General features: G+C 54.5%; 1 protein-coding gene across 1 annotated transcript in view; it reads right to left on the minus strand.

Annotated features, from left to right (window-relative positions):
• The window catches only part of camta1a (calmodulin binding transcription activator 1a), a gene marked incomplete at both ends in the record, with an annotated part of 374,603 nt that overhangs the window by 87,313 nt on the left and 279,790 nt on the right, over positions 1–7,500 (minus strand). The window lies entirely within an intron of this gene.

Consider the following 7,500-nt stretch of genomic DNA (forward strand, 5'->3'; position numbering starts at 1 on the left):
ATGTGTCTCTCCTCTCGTCTCTCCCCAGTGTGAGGCTGTGTACGACGAGGCCGGTCTCTCCTCTCGTCTCTCCCCAGTGTGAGGCTGTGTACGACGAGGCCGGTCTCTCCTCTCGTCTCTCCCCAGTGTGAGGCTGTGTACCACGCCGTGGGAGTCAGCTGCTGCTGGCCAGAGTGACCGGCTTCCTGCCCTGAACACTAGTTTACATCAACATCCACCGGCCAGGACTGGCTCACCACTTCAGCTAGGAAGGGCTGGTGTAGTGTGTGTGTGTGTGTGTGTGTGTGTGTGTGTGTGTGTGTGTGTGTGTGTGTGTGTGTATGCCCGAGGCGGGTGTTTCAGCCCAGGGCTCCACAGCACAAACACAAACCCCATGCAGCAGCCAATCAGGGACTGATATCAAGTGACGACCGCCCGCCAGCGGAACATGGGATCCATAGTGGACAGAGCCTCTGGACCGCTGAGAGACGTCGGCCTGCCCGGCCATCGATGGCACGCGGGATGACTATTGATCAGCAAGCGATCCCCGGGGCTCTGCTCCGCCAGCGCACGGCGAGACGGCTCCGCCTCCGCCGCCGCCGCCGCCGAAAGTGCCACTTCCACTCCGGGAGGATGAGCTCATTTTCGACGATGCTGCGTTTCACCTGCCTCTCCTCTCCTCTCCTCTCCTCTCCTCTCCTCTCCTCTCCTCTCCTCTCCTCTCCTCTCCTCTCCTCTCCTCTCCTCTCCTCTCCTCTCCTCTCCTCTCCTCTCCTCTCCTCTCCTCTCCTCACTGCCAGCCGCTTTCCCTCTTTCTTTCTCTCCTCTCGCTCTCCCTCTCTCTCTCTCTCTCTCCCTCTCTCTCTCTCCCTCTCTCTCTCTCCCTCTCTCCTCTCCCTCTCTCCTCTCCCTCTCTCCCTCTCTCTCTCTCCCTCTCCCTCTCTCCATCTCTCCTCTCTCTCTCTCTATCACCAGCCCCAAATCTAATTAGCTGAAGTGTCTGTCGCTGTGGCAGCCTGCCCAGACTGCCCACAGTATATCTCCCCTCTCTCAGGTGCATGTAGTGTCGGGAGAGGAACACACAGCTCTTGTTTCCCCTCCGTAGCGCAGACGTTCACGCCTCTCTCTCTGTGGTCGCCCCCTCCCCCCCAAAAAACGTTAACCGACAAAGTTCTCAACGTCGCTGCCGCCATTGTACGCGTTTGAAGGGTAACCAGTGCTTGATGATATATGATGCGTAATAAATTCAAAAGGGGCCGTAGATTGATCTCCTCTGGACGTACCCCCGCCTCTAACCCAGTCACATCTCACAGCCCCAGCCCTGGAACCGGACGTGAAAAATGAACCCGAAAGAACCTCAACAAAGCAAAACAAACGATGCTCTAGAAAATGACGAGTGGTTATGGAAAATGCCGCTGCTAAAAATAGCGTTCTCATTGTAAATAAACACAAACAGTTGATAAACAGGCCCTGAAGAGGGGAATTAATTAGGCACCCCAGACCCATAAACACAGCCATACATCAAGATCAGGAGTAAAACAATAACCGCGCTCAGGCAGTCAGAACCACAGATCCCTCGCTACCACCCAACACCAGACTCAACACTACTACCCCCAACACCACCCACACAAACCTCAACACTACTACCTCCAACACCACTCACACCAACCTCAACACTACTACCTCCAATACCACTCACACCAACCTCAACACTACTACCCCCCAACACCACCCACACCAACCTGAACGCTACAACCCCAACACCACCATCACCAACCTCAATACTACTACCCCCGACACCACCCACACCAACCTCAACACTACTACCCCCAACACCACCCACACCAACCTCAACACTACTACCCCCAACACCACCCACACCAACCTCAACACTACTACACCCAACACCACCCACACTAACCTCAACACTACTACACCAACTTCCACCACCCACACCAACCTCAACACTACTACCCCCAACACTACCCACACCAGCCTCAACACTACCCCCAACACCACCCACACCAACCTGAACGCTACAACCCCAACACCACCATCACCAACCTCAATACTACTACCCCTGACACCACCCACACCAACCTCAACACTACTACCCCCAACACCACCCACACCAATCTCAACACTACCCCTAACACCACCCACACCAACCTCAACACTACTACCCCCAACACCACCCACACCAATCTCAACACTACCCCTAACACCACCCACCAGCTATAGCTACTGTATATCATGTACATAACACACCCATAACCCCCCACCCCAATAATTCATCCTTACAAGTACCTGATCCTCTATCTATGTGATTGTGTCATCTGTAAATTGTGCATTTATAATCTGTAATTCGGAGCATCACGGAGCCAGCAGCCACATTTCACTGTGATTGTACACTGTACGTTTACATGACGAATAAAGATCTGAATCTGGGGAGGGGAGAGGAGAGCAGAGGAGAGGAGAGAGATGAAATTGAGAGCCAGATGAAGAGGGTAAAGGTATGTGGGACAGTATGAAGGAGAAAGAGAGAGAGAGAGAGAAAGAGAGAGAGAGAAAGAAAAAGAGAACGAGGGAGAGAGACAGGCAGAGAGAGGTAGAGGTAATGAGAGAGAAGGGTAGAGAGAGAGGAAGAGAGAGAGAGAGAGAGAGGGAGAGGGGTAGAGAGAGGGGTAGAGAGAGAGAGGAAGAGAGAGAGAGAAAGAGAGAGAGAGGGGGTAGAGAGAGAGAGAGAGAGAGAAAGAGAGAGAGAGGGGGGTAGAGAGAGAGAGAGATGGAGAGAGAGAGAGGTGTAGAGAGAGAGAGAGGGGAGAGAGAGAGAGAGGTGTAGAGAGAGAGAGAGAGAGAGAGAGAGGGAGAGAGAGAGGGAGAGAGAGAGAGGTGTAGAGAGAGAGAGAGAGATGGAGAGAGAGGGAGAGAGGTGTAGGGCGTGGATGCTGGTGCTGCTGGTGCAGGTGGCGGGGGAGAGGGCCTGTGTGCTTCTGTCTTCCTGACTGAAGACACAGTGTCTGTTGATGCTAATGCCAGCCGGCTGGGCTCAGGGCCAAAGGCATTAAGTGGAATCGAATTCCAGCAAACTAGCTTTAATCAGCAGGTTTTTAAGGTTAGAATTACTCTCTCTCTCCTCTGTCCTGCCAGGCAAGGTTAAAGCCGGCCCAGGCAGCAGCCCGGACCAGCTAATGGGATAGACGGGTGGCAAGGGGGCCTACGGCACACACCACTGAACAGGAAACACACACACACACACACACTTCACAGGACACATGTAAAATTCATCATCAGCCGCAGCCTCTCCCTGAGGGAGAACTGTGACGGTAAAAAGAAAAACTGCCGTGTGTGTGAGTGTGTGTGTATGTGTGTGCGTGCGTGCATGTGTGTGTGTATGTGCGTCTGTGTGTATGTGTGTGTGCCTTTCATTGATCGATCCCATGACATCATCGCTATAAATAGCGCTGGTGGACCTGGTGTGTACAGTATCAGGATGGATGACTGAGTCAACACAGACTGTTTATAGACTAGCTACCTAGACTATCTACCAGCAGGTTGGATTCAGTAAACACACTGACACCGTAAATTCGGATACTGTATACATAGGCCATAGTTTACAGACACAGTGTACTCTATAAAAACACAGACCATCTGCTGGTTTACAGAAACCTTCTCAAGACGATTTCTCCACAGAATACAGTTTTACAGTAGATGAATATACAGAAATCTGCTGCAGCTCACACATCGCTATTATGTGTAATTGTTGTATTTGATTCCACAGTTATGCTCTGTGACTGCCTCGTTTCTCTCTCTCTCTCTCTCTCTCTCTCGTTTTCTCTCTCTCTCTCTCTCTCTCTCTCTCTCTCTCTCTCTCTCGGCACAAAGAGCGTGCAAAGGATTGCCTTGACCTCAGCCTATGACGACGACCGTACCACTCCGACGCCCACCCACAATCCTTTCAGCTGTAAACTCTGCAGCTTCCTGTCACATCCATAGCTGCAGGAGTGGAGCTGTGTGTGTGTGTGTGTTTGAGAGTGAGTGAGTGAGTGAGTGAGTGAGTGAGTGAGTGAGTGAGTGAGTGTGTGTGTGTCCACATTTCAAAGGGTCCTTGGGCAAGACACTGAACCCCAAACTGCTCCAGGCTGGCACCTTGCATGGCAGCTGCCGCCACTGGTGTGTGAATGTGTGTGTGAATGGGTGAATGAGAGGCCATTGTAAAGCGCTTTGGATAAAAGCGTTATATAAGTGCAGTCTATTTACCGCCATGTACTGGGTCTAACAAGCCTCTCTACTCTCTCTCTGTCTTCCCTACAGAACCAGATTACTTCCTTCTGCTTCTCCTCTCTTCACTGTCATGTCTCATCTTCAGTTGACCTTTTGACCTGATGCTATCTGTCAGTGGCTGGACTGCCCTCCCCGGGGTAAAGGTCAAACCCACCGGAACACGCTGTGGCCGCAGCTTCCCTACCTCTCACCCAGGTGGATAATGAATCAAGCACTATACATTCTATCGTGCCGAGCAGGTAAGAAGGGTACAGGATGCCGAGAGGCTTTGCAAAAAGGTAGTGTGTGTGTATTTGTGTGCATGTGTGTGTGTGTGTGTGTGTGTGTGTGTGTGTGTGTGTGCGAGCGGCGAAATGGGAGTGGGCCATTATCTGAAGACGCCACTTCCTCGTCGCTCAACCTCTGGGCTGACCTCCTGATTGCCCGTCCAGAACGGCGCACGCCATGAGAAGAAGAGTAATGGCTATTTGTTTGCATTAGAGAAGGCCTGGCGGCTATCATCCATGACAGCGGCCTCATCCCATTAAAGAGGGGAGGGTAATGGAGGAGGCCATCAAGGGCGTCGTCCTGCCGTTGAAACGCGGCGGGGTCGTGAGGTCGGGTTTGAGCCTCTGTCATCTGCGGGCCGGCTGCAAACCGCTGAGGCCCTGCTCAGTCGGAGCCAAATGTGAGCGCTGGAGTGAAGCCAACAGGACGTCCGCTACGCGCGTCCGGTCCACACTCACCTCAGACCCGGGATCCGGTTGGGGGAGGCGGGGTTGCGTCTGAAGATGAGCAGGAGTGAAGGAGAGAGGCGGAGCAGAGTGACACGCCGGATCTTGGTATGCAAACGAACGCCGCGGGTCCCCCGGGGAAATTTGGGTCGGGTGTATTTTATGTGCTTACGACGTTGGGCCCGAAATAGCGCCGTCACAAGTGAGGAGGGGGGTGGGGTAGGGAGGGGGCGAGCGGCCCGCCTCCGTCCACGCTTCGCTACAGAGGCGGACGGCGACTCGGGGGCGTACATTAAGTCAGTCCAGGAGCCCCTGCTTAATATACATAAATGGCATTGTTTGAGTCTGCGTGACCGGCCATTAACCTTGGCTGGGCGAGCTGAGCTAGGGAGAAAAGAGCTGGGGTGTGGAGGAGGAGGAGAGGGAGGAGGAAGAGGAGAGGGAGGAAGAGGGAGGAGAAGGAGAGCATGTCCTCTGCATTAATGAGAGCCAACCCCCCCCCCCCCCGGACACACACTGATGACGTCAAAGCCCCCCCCCCCCCCCCCCCCCACCCTCCAGTATGCCATCTTGCCTAATTGTAAGAGAGAGCCCAAACCTGTCCATATGCATGGTTGTGTTGGGGGCGATTAGTAGAGGGGCTTACACCCTCTCCACCCTGCCCTGATCTGATCTATAGGCACTCTACATTTCCAATAGCTCCTGTGTGAGAGAGGAGGGGCTGGGAGAGACTGTAAATCACAGAAAGTCCTACTGGGGGAGAGGAGGAGAGGATGGAGGGAGCAGGCGGGCGGGACTGACAGACAGAGAGAGAGAGAGAGAGAGAGAGAGAGAGAGAGAGAGAGAGAGGGAGGGAGAGAGAGAGAGAGAGAGAGGGAGGGAGGGAGGGAGGTGGAGAAAATTATTGAGGGAGCGAGGGATTTGGCGAAGAGGCGCACGTATAGAGGAGAGGAGTGCACATCAGGGAGACCTGAGGAGGCAAGGAGGAGGAGGAGGAGGAGAAGAGTAGAGGGTCGATTACGTCAAGAAGAAACCCCACCAAGGAGAGGGGGGAGAGGGAGAGAGGAGAGGAAGAGAGAGAGGGAGAGAGGCTAGGACGAACGCATGCTAACAGGAAGCCCAAACCCAGTGCGCACGTAGGCCTTATCCTTCACAGGCGGAGGAGCAACAATCTCAAACACATTTCCTCCGGCCCTGAGACAGATAAAAAAATATACAAATATAAAAAAGCAATTTGTATTCAACTCCTACTCGGCGTCGCTTGGGCTGCATATTTTGTAAACACAGCGTCGTCAGAGCAGCTTCATCTTCCCAACAGAAACACAGGCTGCGCGGAGGGGAAGGGGGGGGGGGACCGGGGGTCGCGGCAGGGGCCAGGGGGAGGGCGTTCCTCTCCGCGCTGCCGGGGCAATGCTACTTTCGAGCAGGATCCCCAAAAACCCCTGACTGCCAGACACACACACACACGGACACACACACACCAACGCACATTCCCTACATGCCCCGGCCGGAAGGACCCGACCGCTGGCGCTGAGGACAGTAGGGGAGGGGAGGGGGGCGGGGCTAAGAGAGCGGACGTCACATCACTCGACATCGCCGGCGTGGAGGAGGCTTAAGGCCGGGCCGCGCCCCTCTGGGTCCCTAACTGCCACCCTGGCTAGTAATGGCACCTATAGTGCTTATGACGCACATTTGGCCTATATGCTGCTGACGCACAGTGTCCATAGCTCACCTCAGCGGAGGGGGCCAGCGAGCCCTCCCCTCCACACAGGCCAATTCATCTAGTCACGAGGAAGAATCACACCGAGGGCCAGGAGAATGAGGAAGATGCAATAAAAAGGGAGAGAGAGAGGGAGATGAAATGAGAGGGAGAGAGAGGGAGAGGGAGAGAGAGAAAGGGACAGAGAGAGCGAGAGCGAGAGAGAGATAGAGAGAGAGAGAGTCAGGCTTGGAAGTGATGATCATCTGGGTGCACATTCGCTCACAGAGGCGTGAAATTAGGCGGAGCCACACCTGCCAATACACATCGCATTAAAGCACGCCGGGTCCCCCTCTCCGCCCACACACCCACCCCTCCCGTCCGTGGGCTCTGACACTCTTTCACTCTCCCCCTCTCTCTCTCTCCCTCCCTCTTTCTGCTCCACACCCTGTCTGAGATGTCTTTATTACGACCCACGGTGGCCAAGTAATGACCGATAGCTGTCCTGCTGTTCTCATGAGGTGGGGGGGGCAGGGTGATGCTCCACTTCAGACAGACGCTAGTCACCATCTTCATCATCCTGCTCACTCCTCCTCTCCCTCTCTCCCCCACACGCTCCTCCTCTCCTCCGCCTCTCACTCCTCCTCTCCTCCACCTCTCACTCCTCCTCTCCTCCACCTCTCGCTCCTCCTCTCCTCCGCCTCTAACTCCTCCTCTCCTCCATCTCTCACTCCTCCTCTCCCCCACCTCTAACTCCTCCTCTCCTCCACCTCTCACTCCTCCTCTCCCCCATCTCTAACTCCTCCTCTCCTCCACCTCTCACTC

This window comes from Borostomias antarcticus (genome assembly GCF_949987555.1).
Source record: "Borostomias antarcticus genome assembly, chromosome: 3".
In the NCBI taxonomy this organism is placed as follows: Eukaryota; Metazoa; Chordata; class Actinopteri; order Stomiiformes; family Stomiidae; genus Borostomias; species Borostomias antarcticus.